Genomic DNA, 14,574 nt, shown 5'->3' on the forward strand with positions numbered 1-14,574 from the left:
AATTAACATATACTTAAAATAATTAATATGTACTTAAGAACTTAAGGCATAATTTTGAACAGAGAGCTAGTAGAGAGCTCAAGAACTTCCTTTATCTACTACTTCGTTTCATGGATAGATGATCCACATGCCCATAAATACTCAGTTCAAGAAACAACTTGGAGGAGGAAAGACATATTTTCTACCACTCACATGAAAATTGGCAATGGTGATAGATCATATTCATAAGGCACTTTGAGAGACAGATAAAGAAAGAGAGTCAAGTAAATCTTTGAAGTCCCACCCTTTGCTAGACGGAGAAGTGGTTAGAGTGCTAGATTTGAGTTCAAATTCAGCTTTAGACACTTATGAGGTATGTGACCTTGGGAAAGTCACTTCTATCTACCTCAGTTTCCTGCCTCTCAAGGCTGTTGTGACAATCAAATGAGAGAATATTTAGCGCAGTACCTGGCATACAGTAGGCATTCAATAAATGTTTGTTTCCTTCTTTCCCCTAACACAGATTGACTATGAGAATCTGAACAAATCCATTCTTCACAACTCTTTCATAGTAACTGGTATAAAGCAAATGCTGATCTGTATTGGCAAAAGGAATTTCTTTATTGGGAGTTCCTTATACAAATATATACAAAATCTAACTAGCTAGCTAGATGATCGATAGATTAATTGATAGATAGAAGGATGATAGATATATATACATATGTACTCTCAGGGCTTTGCATATAATAAGCACTCAATGAATGTTTTTTTTTCTTTTTTTCATTTAAATGACATAATATGTTTGGTACTTTGCGAACTCTAAAGTGTCATTTAACAACTAGTATATTCCATCTAGAAAGGGAACACATATTTGACACTCAGAAATTATTGACAGATAATTTTTCTCACAATTCTGAATGGTTGGTAGGGCCAATATTATTTCCATTTAAACTCTGATTGTTTCAAGTGAGTCAATGAGAAGACAGTGATTCAGAGGGGATAATTTACCTGATTGGCATCACACATCTAGTCCAGAACCTGAGTCCAAATTTCTCCACTATGGGTTTTTGTTTCATTCTGCTGCTCCCCAGATATTTCTCACAAGATCTTGGTTAGGAGAGAAAACTAAACCCCTTCTTAAGGAGGGATTAAACTTTGCCCTCTGGCTATTGTTTAACTTTCTTGGCAGCTAGTTGGCACAATGGCTAGAGTGCCAGACTTGGAGTCAGGAAAACCTGAGTTCAAATTTGGTCTCAGACATTCACTAGCTTTGTGACCCTGGACAAATCACTTAACCCTATTTGTCTTAGTTTACTCGTTGTAAAATGAACTAGAGAAGGAAATGTCAGACCGCCCCATTATCTTTGCCAAGGAAACCCCAACTGAGGTCATGAAGAGTTTGAAACAATGGGACCACAGATTGCTTAACGTTAGACAGAGGCTTCTGTACACACTCTGCTGTAATTACAAACTTTCTCTTAGCTTGGGGGAGGGGACGGAGTCCGGATCACTGTAATGGGCTCAGCCTGTTTAGTGGAAGCAAATAGATGCATGAATTTTATTTCTTTATTCTGTTGTAGAAGGATGTGTCCTATTTGTGATAAATTGTGTTCTTTGCACTCAAGTTCTGACCCAGGTCCAAGTTTACAAAATCCATCCCAAATTTTTACTTAGGCGCATTGTGTAGCAGACCTTTACAAAAAAAACCAATTGTTCCTTTGGTTGTCTAGATCTGCCCCTTTCCCTAGTAATGACCAAATACTCTATTTTTCATTTCCTTTCATACTTTTCTGCATTCTGGGGAGCATTCTTATTTCTAAAACGGACTTCTCACCTACAGTAATGGAACACAGCTACATGATATTGTCACAGAATTTTTGAAATATATTGTAACCTGTCTTTCAAATAGTGATGTAGACAAGTAGATCAGAACCTTGCTGCCATGGTTCCTTCTTACTAATATTGAAGCATTTTACCAAAATCCATACTTGCTCTTCCAGCATGCTTTGATTAAATACCTGATGTACGTAAAGCATTTCATAAACCTCTGAAAATGCAATGTTAAAATCAACATGACTTGGTTAGATAGTGCTTTCTTTGAAGAAGAGTTTAAAATTTTAATGAACTTCAAGATTCATATAAATACACCTCCTTCAAAAATATAAAAGTTAATGCAGTCCACCTTTTATAGAGCCATATCTTCCAGAAGTAAGGAAATGCTGATCTCATTTTACTCATTCTTGTTCAGATCAAATCTGCAGCATTCTCCACAGTTCTGGGCACCATTATTTAGGAAGACCTTTGAATAGCTGAAGGACCTCCAGAGGAGGGCAAGCAGGAAAGTAAAGGAGCTTTGGAGATCTGGTTGAAGGGATGCCTGGAAAAGAGAAAATTCAAGTGGGTGGAGTTGGGGATGGGAAGACTTGGCTCAAGTAGTTGAAGGACTGTCATGTGAAAGAAAGATTAAACTTGCTCTCTTTGGCTCCAGATACCAGAATCAGGAGCAGTGGGTAAGAATTAATTTAATCTGATATCTAGAAAAATACCAATTATTAGAGTTGTCCAACAGTGATTAATCTGTCTCAATAAGTGACCAGTTTTCTTTCATCAATAAGTGTTCAGAGAACAAATGACTGTTTTTTGTAGGTGGGATTCTTTGAGGGGCTTAGGTTTCACTAGATTGCCTCTGAGGTCTATTTCAGTTTTAAAGTTCTGTTATTCTGTGACATATTTCCTGCCCTTGAAGATCTTACACTATATGTGTAGGTGTAACTTTATCCTACAAAGGAGGTATACAATATATAATCAGATAAGTGAGCCACAATAACTGCTCACTGAGTCAGAAAACACTGTTTAAAGTTAGAGGAGCTGGGTGAATTTGAATGCTTGCTTTTATACTTTCTATGTGTGTGACCTGCACTCACTCACTTCTCTGGATCTCAATTCTCCTGATGAGATAAGGATGGAGTTAAACTGGATTATCCCCTGTCTCTTCTAGTTTTAAAATTTGGTGATCAGATGTGCTACAACAACCCTGTGGGGTAACAAGTACAACAGTATAACAATAATTAATGATAACAATGATAGGCAGCATTTATATGGAGTTTTAAGTTTTGCCAAACACTTTGCAACTATCATATTATTTTATCCTTGCAACAACCCTGGGAGGTAACTATTATGCCCATTTTTAAATGAGGAAATTGAGGTAGACAGAGATTAAATAACTTGCCCAGGTAACGTAGTTGGTAACAACTATACTACCCAAAAAGCACTAGCCTTCTAGTAAGTATATAAAGCTGCATCTTTATTGGACACCACCTCTGTCTTAGTACAGGGTTTGTTTATTGTTTTGTTTTGTTTTCATAGCAGGACTATCTATTTAAATCTAACCCTATCCTTCAAGGTCATCTCCCCCAATTATTACAAACCGCACTAATCTATAAACCACAGTAGAATATTATTTTAACATTTTTAATAGCTTCCTGTATGTATGTAAAGCCTACCTACCCAAATAAAATGTAATTTTTTTTAAGGGTAAGGCACATATATTTATTTTTATATCATCTTATAGTGACTAGTATAATGTAAGGCACATAACAGGTGTTTGGTAAACACTTCTCAATAAACAGTAAATTCTGCTTAATTTACATCGGTTGGTAGCTCAGACAGAGAACATCCACCAATTCAATGAAACATTTATAGGATCTGAAGTCAGAGGAATCCAGTTCTAATTCCAGCTTTGTCATTAGGCAAATCACTTAATCTCTCTAGGCCTGAATTTCCACTTCTGTAAAATAAGGGAAGGTTTAGTAGATCCCTCTGTGTCCCTCTGTGATCTTTGGCAGAGTGTAATACATGAAGTGGAAATTTCAATGGATTATAGTTTAATGTTAGGGAAATTCAACTTTCCATAAAATCAAAGAGTTGCAGAATAAGTTAGAAAACAGTGCTGCAAAATTTGATGCATATAAACACCATAGTTAAAAATTAAAGATACACACACATAGTAAAACTGGACTGGAAACATTTATTTTACTTTCTCTTTACTTCTCTCATAATACAACTATTTTACTTCAGGCAGGTTATCATTATCTCTTTGTAAAAGACTTCTGATTGGTATCCCTATATCCCTTCTTTCTCTCTTTTCAAAGTATCCTATACATAGCTGCCAAATCGATAATGAATTGGTAATGAGTCTGTGGTTTCACTGGATAGAGAAATCCTGAGTGAGAAAACCTTTTTCCAAAGAAAGTGGGCACCTTCTTTACAACTTGTGTAGTCTAAGGGAATTGTTTAGAGCATAAAGGGGATAGATGACCTAACCAGGGTCATACGAACAGCATGTGACAGAGGCAGGAACTGATACCAGGTTGTCCTAGTGTATCGATATTCTTTAGAAATATCATGTGTCTGACCATGTCATTCCTACTCCAGAAGTTTCAGTTGTTCCCTCTTGTCTCTAGGATAAAATGAAAGTGTCTCTATTTGGCATTTAAACCTTTCCACTTCGACTCCTTCAAAGACTTGACACTCCAGTTAAACTGGCTTCCATGTTGTTCCTTACGCGCAACATCCCATCTACTGTCTCTGTGCTTTGTATGTACTTTCTTCCATGCTGGAAATGCCTATCCCCACTGCAACCTTCTCCGCTCCCTGAATTCCTTTAGTGCTCAGCTCAGGCTTTGGCTCTTTGCAGAAGCCTTTTCTGATATCCTCATTTGTTAGTTCTCCATCCGTTTACCTAAATGACCATTTGCACTAGATATTCTGTAGGTATCTCAGACTGAATATGTACAAAACAGAATTCATTAAAATTTTCCCCAAACCCCACCTTTCTCCAGATTTCCTCATTGTTGTCTGGAGCAGCACTAATTAGTCATCTATTGTCAGTGTTTTCTTCACTCTCAATAATCATACGTAATCACTTACTAAATATTATCCCCAACATATTTCTCTCATATTCCTTCCTCTCTAATTACAGGATCAATATTCTAGCTTAAGCCATCCTTACCTCTTGATTGAACTTTTGTATTAGTCACCTATTTTTCAACTTACCTTGAGTCTCTTCCCACTCTATTGCACTCTCTAGATTGATTCCAAAGGGATTTTTCTAAAGATGCATAAAAGGTCTGGGGGTGGAGCCAAGATGGTGGAGTATGGACAGCAACCTTGATGAACACTCCTAACATTCTCCTATAAAATTTTAACATCACGCCTCAAATCAAATTTGGAGTAGCAGAGCCAGCAGAATATTGGAGCAAGACATTTTTCCAGCCAGTTCAACTTAGGATTTTGGCAGGAGAGGTCTGTGACACCCAGAGTGAGGGCCAGTCCTGAGTTCATTCAAATGTCAGTAGAACTGGCTTGGAGGTTGCAATAGCAGCAGCAGCAGCTTCAGGAGCTCTCAGCCCAGATGTGGTAAGGGGTCAGACAACTGGTTAGAAAGGGATTACAGGGAACCCTTTGCTGTCACTGAATGCTGCTGGCACTGAATGGCAACTCTATTGCCCATAAGCAGTGCTGGGTCACAGTTCCAGAGTGAAAAGTGGAGTCCTTATGGTTGGTCACAAAGGAGAAAAGGACCTGCTCATAGTTCCAGTGCCAAGAGGAGTTCAAACACTTGCAGCTTCATAGGAACAGGAGCCCTTTTTGGGTAAAGACCAGAGTGCAGACCGAGAGTGCCCATACCTATCCCTGGATCATAACACCTAAGAAGCACTGCAAACTTGCAGACTCCTTTTTCCCCCTGCCCCCTAGAAATAGATCTAAATACAACAGCATAAAAAAAAGCTTGAAGCTTAGGAGAATGCCTTCACAGGTGAACAGAGCCCAACTTTAATATAAACTTTAAAGTCAAGAAATAGACTGGAAACCAACAACAACAACAAAAAGAAATTGTCCATAAAAAGCTACTACAGTGGTAGGGAAGACCGACTGAAACTCAGAAGAAGACAACAATGTGAAAACAGCCATAAACAAAAGCTTCAAAGAAAAATGCTAAGTGGATACAATCCTGATAAAATTCCTAGAAGAGCTAAAAAGAGATTTTCAAAATCAATTAAGAATAGAAGAAGAAAAAAATACATAAAGAAATGAGAGTGGTACAAGAAAGCTGTGAAAAGAGAATTAACATGTTGGTAAAAGAGGCAAAAATGGTGAAGAAAATAGCACCTTGAAAACAGAAATTAGCCTAATGGTAAAAGAAGCTCAAAATTTTACTGAAGAAAAGAACTTGTTAAAAAGCAGAATAGGCCAAATGGAAAAGAAGATACAAAAATTCATTGAAGAACTCCTTAAAAAGCAGAATTGGCCACATTTGGGAAACAAAAGAGGTATAAAAGCTCACTAAAGAAAATAATTCCTTAGAATTGGACAAGTAGAAGCTGATGACTCCATGAGACATCAAGAAATAATAAAACAAAACAAAAACAATGGAAAAATAGAAGAAATCAAGATATCTCATTGGAAAAACTACTGACCTGGAACATAGATCAAGAAGAGATCATTTAAGAATTCTTGGGCTACCTGAAGGCAATAAATAAAAGTCAGCATAAACACTGTATTTCAAGAAATTATCATGCCCTAATGTCATAGATCCAGACAATATAATAGAAATTAAAAGAATCCACCTAGAACCTCCTGAATAAGGTTCCAAAATGAAAATTCCCAGGAATATTATAGCCAAATTCCAGAACTCCCAGATCAAGGAGAAAATATTTAAGCAGCCAGAAAAAGAATTAAAAAATCATGGAGCCATGGAGTCAGGATCACACAAGATTTAACACCTTTGAGGTTAAAGGAGCAGAAGACTTGGAATATATATTCCAGAATGTAATAGAGCTAAGGTTACAGCCAACAAATTTTACTACCACAAATTTTACAATTAACGCTCAACCACACTGAGTATAATCCTTCAAAGGAAAAAAATGGAATTTAATCAGAGGACTTTCAAACATTCCTGATGAAAAGACCAGAGCTGAACAGAAATTTTATATTTAAATGCAAGACTCAAGAGAAGCATGAAAATGTAAACATAAAAGAGAAATAATATAGGACTTCATATTTTTCCTTTTTTATTAATATATTTTCTTTTTCATATTAAAGCAATTTTCAACATTTTTTGAAACCAGAGAGGTAACTTCTTCTCTATACTGTATTTGGGAAACAAAGCCCCAATTTTGAGTTTCAAATTCTATCCTTTTCTCCTTCACTCTCCTACCCCCTCCCTGAGACAGTAAACAATCAGATATAGGTTATTCATGAGCAATCAGGAAGGAAGGAAGGAAGGAAGGAAGATAGGGAGGAAGAAAGAGAGATAGAGAAAGAAAGTGCATGCATCAGTCTGTATTCAACTAATATTATTTCTTTTTCTGGAGATGGAGAGTATGCTTCATCATTAGTCCTTTGGAATTGTCTTAAATCATTACACTGCTGAAAATAGCTGTCATTCGTAATTCTTCATTGTATTATATTACTGTTACTGTGTACAACATCCTGGTTCTGTTCACTTCACTTTGAATCAGTTCATGTAAATATTTCCAGGTTTCTGAAATTATACTGCTTATCATTTCTTTTAGCACAATAATATTCCATCACAATCATATACCACAGCTTGTTTAGCTATTCCCCAATTGATGGCATCCCTTTGATTTTGAATTCTTAGTCACTACAAAAAGAGCTACTATAAATATTTTTTCTACAAATAGGTCTTCCCCCATTTTATATATTTGGGATATGCACCTGGCATTTCTGGATCAAAGAGTGTACACAGTTTAATAGCCCTTTTGGCATAGTTACACCTTGCTCTCCAAAATGGTTGGATCAGTTCACAGCTCCACCAACAGTGCATTAATTTTTCCACATCCCTTCCAACATTCATCATTTTCCTTTTTTGAAAGACTTCATATGTTTAAACATTTTAGGTTCCTATATGGGAAGATAGTACTTATAACTCCTAACGACTTTATCATTATTAGGGCAATTAGAAGGAATATACATAGGCAGAGGACATGAATATGATTCAGTTATGTTGGGATGATCTACAAAAAAATGAAAGAGTAAGAGAGAGGGATGCGCTGGAAGAATTGAGAAAAGAGATGCATATGTTTTGTTAGAATGTAAGTTTCTTGAGTATAGGAACCACTTAATTTTTTTCTTTGAATTTCCAACATTAAACAAACATATTGGGGACTTAAATGATTGTTGATGATTAGATAGAAATGTAATATAGTAAATGACCCAAAGACTGACAACTAGAAAAAAATGAGATAAATTAGAGCAAGATCAGCACCTGAATATAATAACTGAGAGTTGCCTCAATTACCTATTAATGTTCATTAAGGAATTTAATTAATATAATTACTATTGATATTCCATGCTCTTTGAGAAATGGAAAAGATTCAGTTCTGCTTTCATAGAATTTAAAGGACCTCATCAGTTAACCAAATATTGGTCCCAATCTGTGATTTCATCAGTGTGGAGAACTTCCATTATCAAAACTCCCTTTACCATTGTAAATAAGCCTCCTATTTGTAACTTGAGGACACTAGCCTTTTGGGAATTCCATTTACAAAATGGAGGAGAAATAAGACTTTTGCAGAAGCTAGATATTCTGCCTCAGCTTCTTTTGCCTTAGGAGAGAGGCAATACTTTGAGAGAGAAATAATAGATCAACACAGAGGGAAAATGGCAGAGAAATCAGAGAGGTGACTTCTTCTCTACACTGTATTTGGGAAACAAAGCCCATCTATAGTCAAGAAATTTCAGTGACATCTAAGATGAAATACAAACTCCACTATTTGGCATTTTAAAGCCCTTCTCAATCTGGCTTCAGTTCATCTTTCCAGGCATATTCCTTGATAGGCAGGTAGTAGAGGGAATGGCACACTGGCCCTAGAATTAAGAAGACTTGAGTTCAAATCCAGCCTTAGAAACTTATTAACTGTGGGACCCTGAGCAAGTTGTTTAACCTTTCTGTACCTCCATTTCCTCATCTGTGAAATGGGTTAAATAATAGCACCTACCTCCTAGGGTTCTTGTGAGAATGAGATGATATTTGTAAAGCATTTTGTAAACTTTAAGGATATACATACATACACACATATGTATATATATTATATGTTTATATATGCAATATATATGTATATTATGTTTATATATACACACATATATGTAATGTTTCTCTTTACATATTCTGTTTCAATCAAAGGAGCCTCTTTGCTGTTCCTTAAAACTGTTATTCCATTTCTCTCATCTGTGACTTTGCAAGAGCTTCTCTGCACACTTGGGATGCATTGCCTCCTGATTTCTACCTTTCAGTCTCTTCTAGGCTTGCTGTGGTATCGACTCCTCCCTTTTCAGTGCAATAGACTTTGTAACATCTGAAGGCAGGGGCTGCTTGTCATTTTTATCATTTTTATCATGATATAGAGCCATATCTATATATCTATATATCTATATATTGTAAATACTTGAAGTATGTTCATTAGATTAGATTTGATTAGATAATAAAATCATAGAGAAGAACAAAAGGCAATAAATGACAAATTATTGAAACTTAATAGTTGTGGACAATGTTTGCCTTTACATCTTATGAACGCTATCATGGTAAACAAACAAATAAAGAAGTAAACACCTTACCTGTCAAGAAAGAGGCCTTCCCTTTTTACTCCTGCATTGGAAAATAAGCATCTTTTTTAGACATATTTTTAAAGAGACAGGTAGGTAGTATGGCAGATGAAGTGCAGGGTCTGGAGTCAGGAAGACTCATCTTCCTGAGTTCACATCTGGCCTCAGTCACTTAACTAGCTGTGTGATCCTAGGTAAGTCACTTCAGCCTGTATGTCTTACTTTCCTTATCTGCAGAATGAGCTGGAGAAGGAAATGGCAAACCACTCCAATATCTTTGCTAAGAAAACCCCAAATAGGATTACAGAGTCAGACATGACTGAAAAATGACTGAGAAGCAGCCATAAAACATTTTTAAATACTAAGAAAAATGTATTAAAAAAACCAAACACCTATTTGAGATCCTTGGAAAGTTAAACAAAACAAAACCTTGAAATTTGTTAGCCATGCATTAAAGGTTTGTGTAGGATGTTTGCCTTTCCATATATTCTTTCTTAGAGAGTGAAGGAAGTAAGCATTTATTAAGCACCCACTATCTACGAGGAACTGTGCTAAGCATGTTACAAATATTATCTCATTTCATCCTCACAACAACCCTGCCAAAGAGGTGCTATTTATTATCTCATTTTGTAGATGAGGAAACCTCAAAATGAAGCAGTCAGAGGTTTATTCCCTTACCCAGCGTTACATAGCTAGTAATTTTCTGAAGCATATTCCTGACTCCAGGGTCAATGCTCTACCGCTGTACTACTTAGCTGACTCTTGGTATTTATATTCTTTTATGGGTGGTTATAATTGAAGACACCCTTCAGGGCATTAAAAGGAAATATAGTTGCTTCATTAGTCAAACATTTTGCCAGATCTTGCTCTTTCTACCTTCCCAACTTCTCTTTTGCTGTATATCGACTTCTCTGCACTCCCACAGTGACATTTGTCCCCTAAGTCCCCATTGCTTCATTCCTGAACTATTGCAAAGCTTTCTGTCTGAAATTTCTACCCTTTTAACCTGTCTTTTATTTAGCTGTCAAAGTGATCTTCCTAAGGCACGTATATGACCATGATGATACAGCCACCCCCATACCCTGCCATTCACACACGCACTCTCTGTCTCTGTCCCGTCTCTGTCTATGTTTCTGTCTCTCTCTCTCTGTATCTGTCTCTGTCTCTTATTCTCCCTCTTTCTGTCTAAACTCCAGTGGCTCTCTATTACCTCTAATGTCAAATATAAACTACTCTGTTTGACCTTTCAGCCCCTTCATAACTTGCCCCTTCATTCCTTTCCAGTCTTCTTACTCTTTTTCTCTGTCTTTACAATACAACTTTACAATTAGCCTACTTGCCATTCCATTCTCAGGTCTCTCAGTGTGTGCCCTAGGCCTTTGCTTTGTCTCTTTCCCCAACCCTGGAATGGGGCCTCCCTCCTCACTTCTACATCTTGGCTCCCCCAACTTCCTTCAAGACAGCTCAGATTCCGTCTTCTGTAGAATGTCTTTTCAGTACCCTCCACTACTAGTGGCTTCCCTAGGAGATTATCTTTCATTCTCACCGTATACATTTTCCATGTACATTTGTTTGTTTGTCATCACCTCCACTGAACATAAGCTCCTTGAGGGCAAGGATTATTTCTTTTAAACTTACCTTGCCTCCTCAGTGCTTGGCACATAGTAAAACATTAGTGAATGCTTGTTTTGGCCAACAGACATTCCACTGCTGCCTCCTTTATCCAGGCAACTATTTTTTAAAGAGAAGAACTGAAATTTAAAAGTCTATGAATCTTAAATTTCATGCCCATCTCTCCTCTTTTTGCTCTGTCTTATGTGTTTTGGAAAATTTAAGCTTGTAAAAAAGAAAGTGTTCCTTGGGGGCTTGTTCCACATTCTCTCTCTCTTTTTTTAAACAATGATGTGTCTTGGGGTGTGTTCCTCATGAGGAAGGAAATGGGTTCTGTCAGTTTAATAGGAACAGTTAGATCATTGCTAAGCAGGAGGACCAAGGAACTAATGACAAGAAAGTAGCCAACCTAAAATGACTAGCCTTACAGTTCTGCCAAATGCCCTGCTGTTTTTAACTGTTAATGGCGGGGCCATTCTATACTTTCCAGGGAACAAATGACAGTAAAACAGCAAAACTGAACCACTTGCTTTGCCTAGGAGATATTCAGGGGAAAACCTATAGGTTAGCTCTAAGTGAAAATACAAATGAATCAACCAAAACCCACATTAATCTCCCGTCATGAGCCATTAACTGTGTTAGATGCTGAAACAAAATGAACAAAATGATAGTACCTTCTCTCAAAGATATTACAACCAAATGACTCATGGGAATGCATAAACAAATAGAATCAACAAAAACAAACAAACAAAAATCCCTATAAACTTCTAAGTCTGGGGATCTTAACTTTTTTGAGCATTGGGCACTTTCGGGAATCCATTAAAGTCAATACTACTGTGCCTTGTTACCTACATTCAAATTTGAAGGAAATGATAAATTTCTGTTGGAAGTTAGTGAAAATAAAATGGGAGTTTTATTCCCATCCAAGTTCCCAGATTGCCTGCAATATGAACCCCTTTGGAGTCTATAGAGTCCAGGTTATGAAGCCATCTTATAAATTATCAGCACAATTCTCCTTTCTCCCTGGTGGGTCTCACTTATTTATTGGGTTCCAGGACTCAACAGTATCCTGTAGTTATTTAGATCTCCTTTTGGGAGGGTTCTGATCCTGGGGTTGTGATTATAGCAGTACTCTGACATTCTAGTGAAATCCCTGTTCAAGAGGGTTCTATATAGTGCCCCCAGGACTGAGAATGCTATCTTGTTGTGTGTACTCCCCCTGGAAGACAAGCATATAATGAGGCTCCTGGACCAGAAGATCATCTTTCTTATCTGACCTATACCATCCAAATAACTCACAATAATAAAAAGGGGCAAAGTTAAGGTCTTCTGCTACCTTCTTATAACCAGTAACCCAAGATCCAAACATGACATTTTCCATAAACTCTTTGGACCTCTTTGACAAAATGGAGGAACACATGACCACCTCTGCTATTAGGGAGTCTATCCCTGCAGTAGATTATGATTTTCTTTAGTGGCTAGCTGGTGGATTTTGTGCTCCTTTTCTACTTCATTGGGGTCTTCTTTCCATATTATGACTTGGATGTCCAGTTCTCCTCAAACTTCATTCACCCTTATTATCCAGTATTTTTAAAACCAGCTTTCAGATCCTCTCTTCATGCTAAGGTGAAAATGGCTAACATGAGGGGCAGGTAGGTGGTACAGTGAATTGGCTCTGGAGTTAGGAGAACCTGAGTTTCAAAGGGCTCAGAAACTTGACTCTTACTAGCTGTGTGACCTTGGGCAAGTCACTTAACCCTAATTGCCTTGCCTTCTCCCCTCCAAAAATAAAAATAGTTAACATAATATATTGTGCTGGGAGTGACCTTAGAAATCATCTAAATTTAAGCCAATTAATTTTACATATTTTACATAATTTTAAATAGGAGAATTGAGAGAGGTAAAGCAACTTGTCTAAAGTTAGATAGTAAGTAGTAGAGTCTAGTTTGGAACCCAAGTCCCTTGACCCCAAATCCAATACTCTTTGCAATAGACCATGCTTAGTTGTTGCATTTTAACTGGGATCAAAGTCTCAAGCTAAAGGGATAAAACTCCAACTGTAGAATATTTGAAGGAGAATATTTGGAGTTGATTACCTGCTTATACATTTGTGTACTAGAAGGATCCTTTTGTTTTCTCTGTTGTAACAAATTTGCAGTTCTCAAATTAAAAGTCAAGAAAAATCTGGCCTTGGTTTTTCAGTCATATACTACACAGGATTTTTTTTCCAAAGATAACATTAACATACTTCCTTTGGGAAAAGACATTTTTTTTCTTTCCATTTGATTGATTTGACAAATATAGAGACTTTGAATTTGTAGTAAAATGGAACTGGGATCAAAACCCTTCTCACCTCTAGCTGTATCACAATGAGCAAATCACTTTACTCTGAGTAGCCTCAGTTTTTCCTTCTGTCAATTGTTGGAGCCAAACCACTCTACCTGGAGCTTTTGGAAAGAAGCCATGTTCTAAATCCATAGTGTTTTAATATAAAAAGTATTCTATATGTAGCAGCTACTGTTATACAGAAGGATTTATCCTGACCACTCCTGTGAAATATTATTATTCAAAAACTGGATAAAATAGGCATCCATTCAGGTCTCTCAGATGCAGACGCTCACTTAACTTCTATCTGACTTAGTTTCCTCACATGTAAAATGGGGATGATAATAGCACTTATGTTGCAAGGTTATTGTGATCATCACATGCCATAATATTTGTGCAGTACCTGGCACTGTACCTGGTATATTTATTGTTTCTCTTCAGTCGTTTCAGTTTTGTTCAATACTCCTTGACTCCATTTGGGTTTTTCTTGGCAATAATATTGGAATAGTTTGCTATTTCCTTCTCCAGCTCATTTTACAAATGAAGAAACTGAGGCAAACAGGGTTAAGGGACTTGTCCAGGATCACACTGCAAGTAAGTGTCTGAAGCCAGATTTGAATTCAGGAAACTGAGTCTTCCTCACTGACTCTAGGACTAGCACTATATCCACTGAACCACCTGATACATAATAGTGCTTAATAAAGGCTTGTTTCCTTTCATTTACCCAAATGGAATGTTTGCTCAAAATGATGCCTGCAGGATATTTACATGGTAGCTTTGTCATTTTTTCCAATTTTTCATTTAGTTCAATTAATGCTTACCACATTCCTTTCATCTATACATTCTCTAATATTCTGATGAAAAAACAATTCATGATAATCATTAGCAACAGCAACCAAAATTTATTGAAACCTTACTCTATAGAAAGAGCTTAAAGCAGACACAAGATAAAGCCTCTATCCTCAAAGGTATAGGGAAATATACACAAAGATAAATAACAGGTAGGGCTGGTAGAAATAATCCACATAGTCC

At 36.8% G+C, this 14,574-nt stretch overlaps 1 protein-coding gene across 2 annotated transcripts in view; it reads left to right on the plus strand.

Annotated features, from left to right (window-relative positions):
- ANGPT1 (angiopoietin 1) overlaps positions 1-14,574 on the plus strand; it is a 328,297-nt gene that overhangs the window by 177,210 nt on the left and 136,513 nt on the right. The gene's annotated exons all lie outside the window — the stretch shown is intronic.

The sequence above is a fragment of the Notamacropus eugenii genome, chromosome 4 (assembly GCF_028372415.1).
Source record: "Notamacropus eugenii isolate mMacEug1 chromosome 4, mMacEug1.pri_v2, whole genome shotgun sequence".
Taxonomy (NCBI): domain Eukaryota; kingdom Metazoa; phylum Chordata; class Mammalia; order Diprotodontia; family Macropodidae; genus Notamacropus; species Notamacropus eugenii.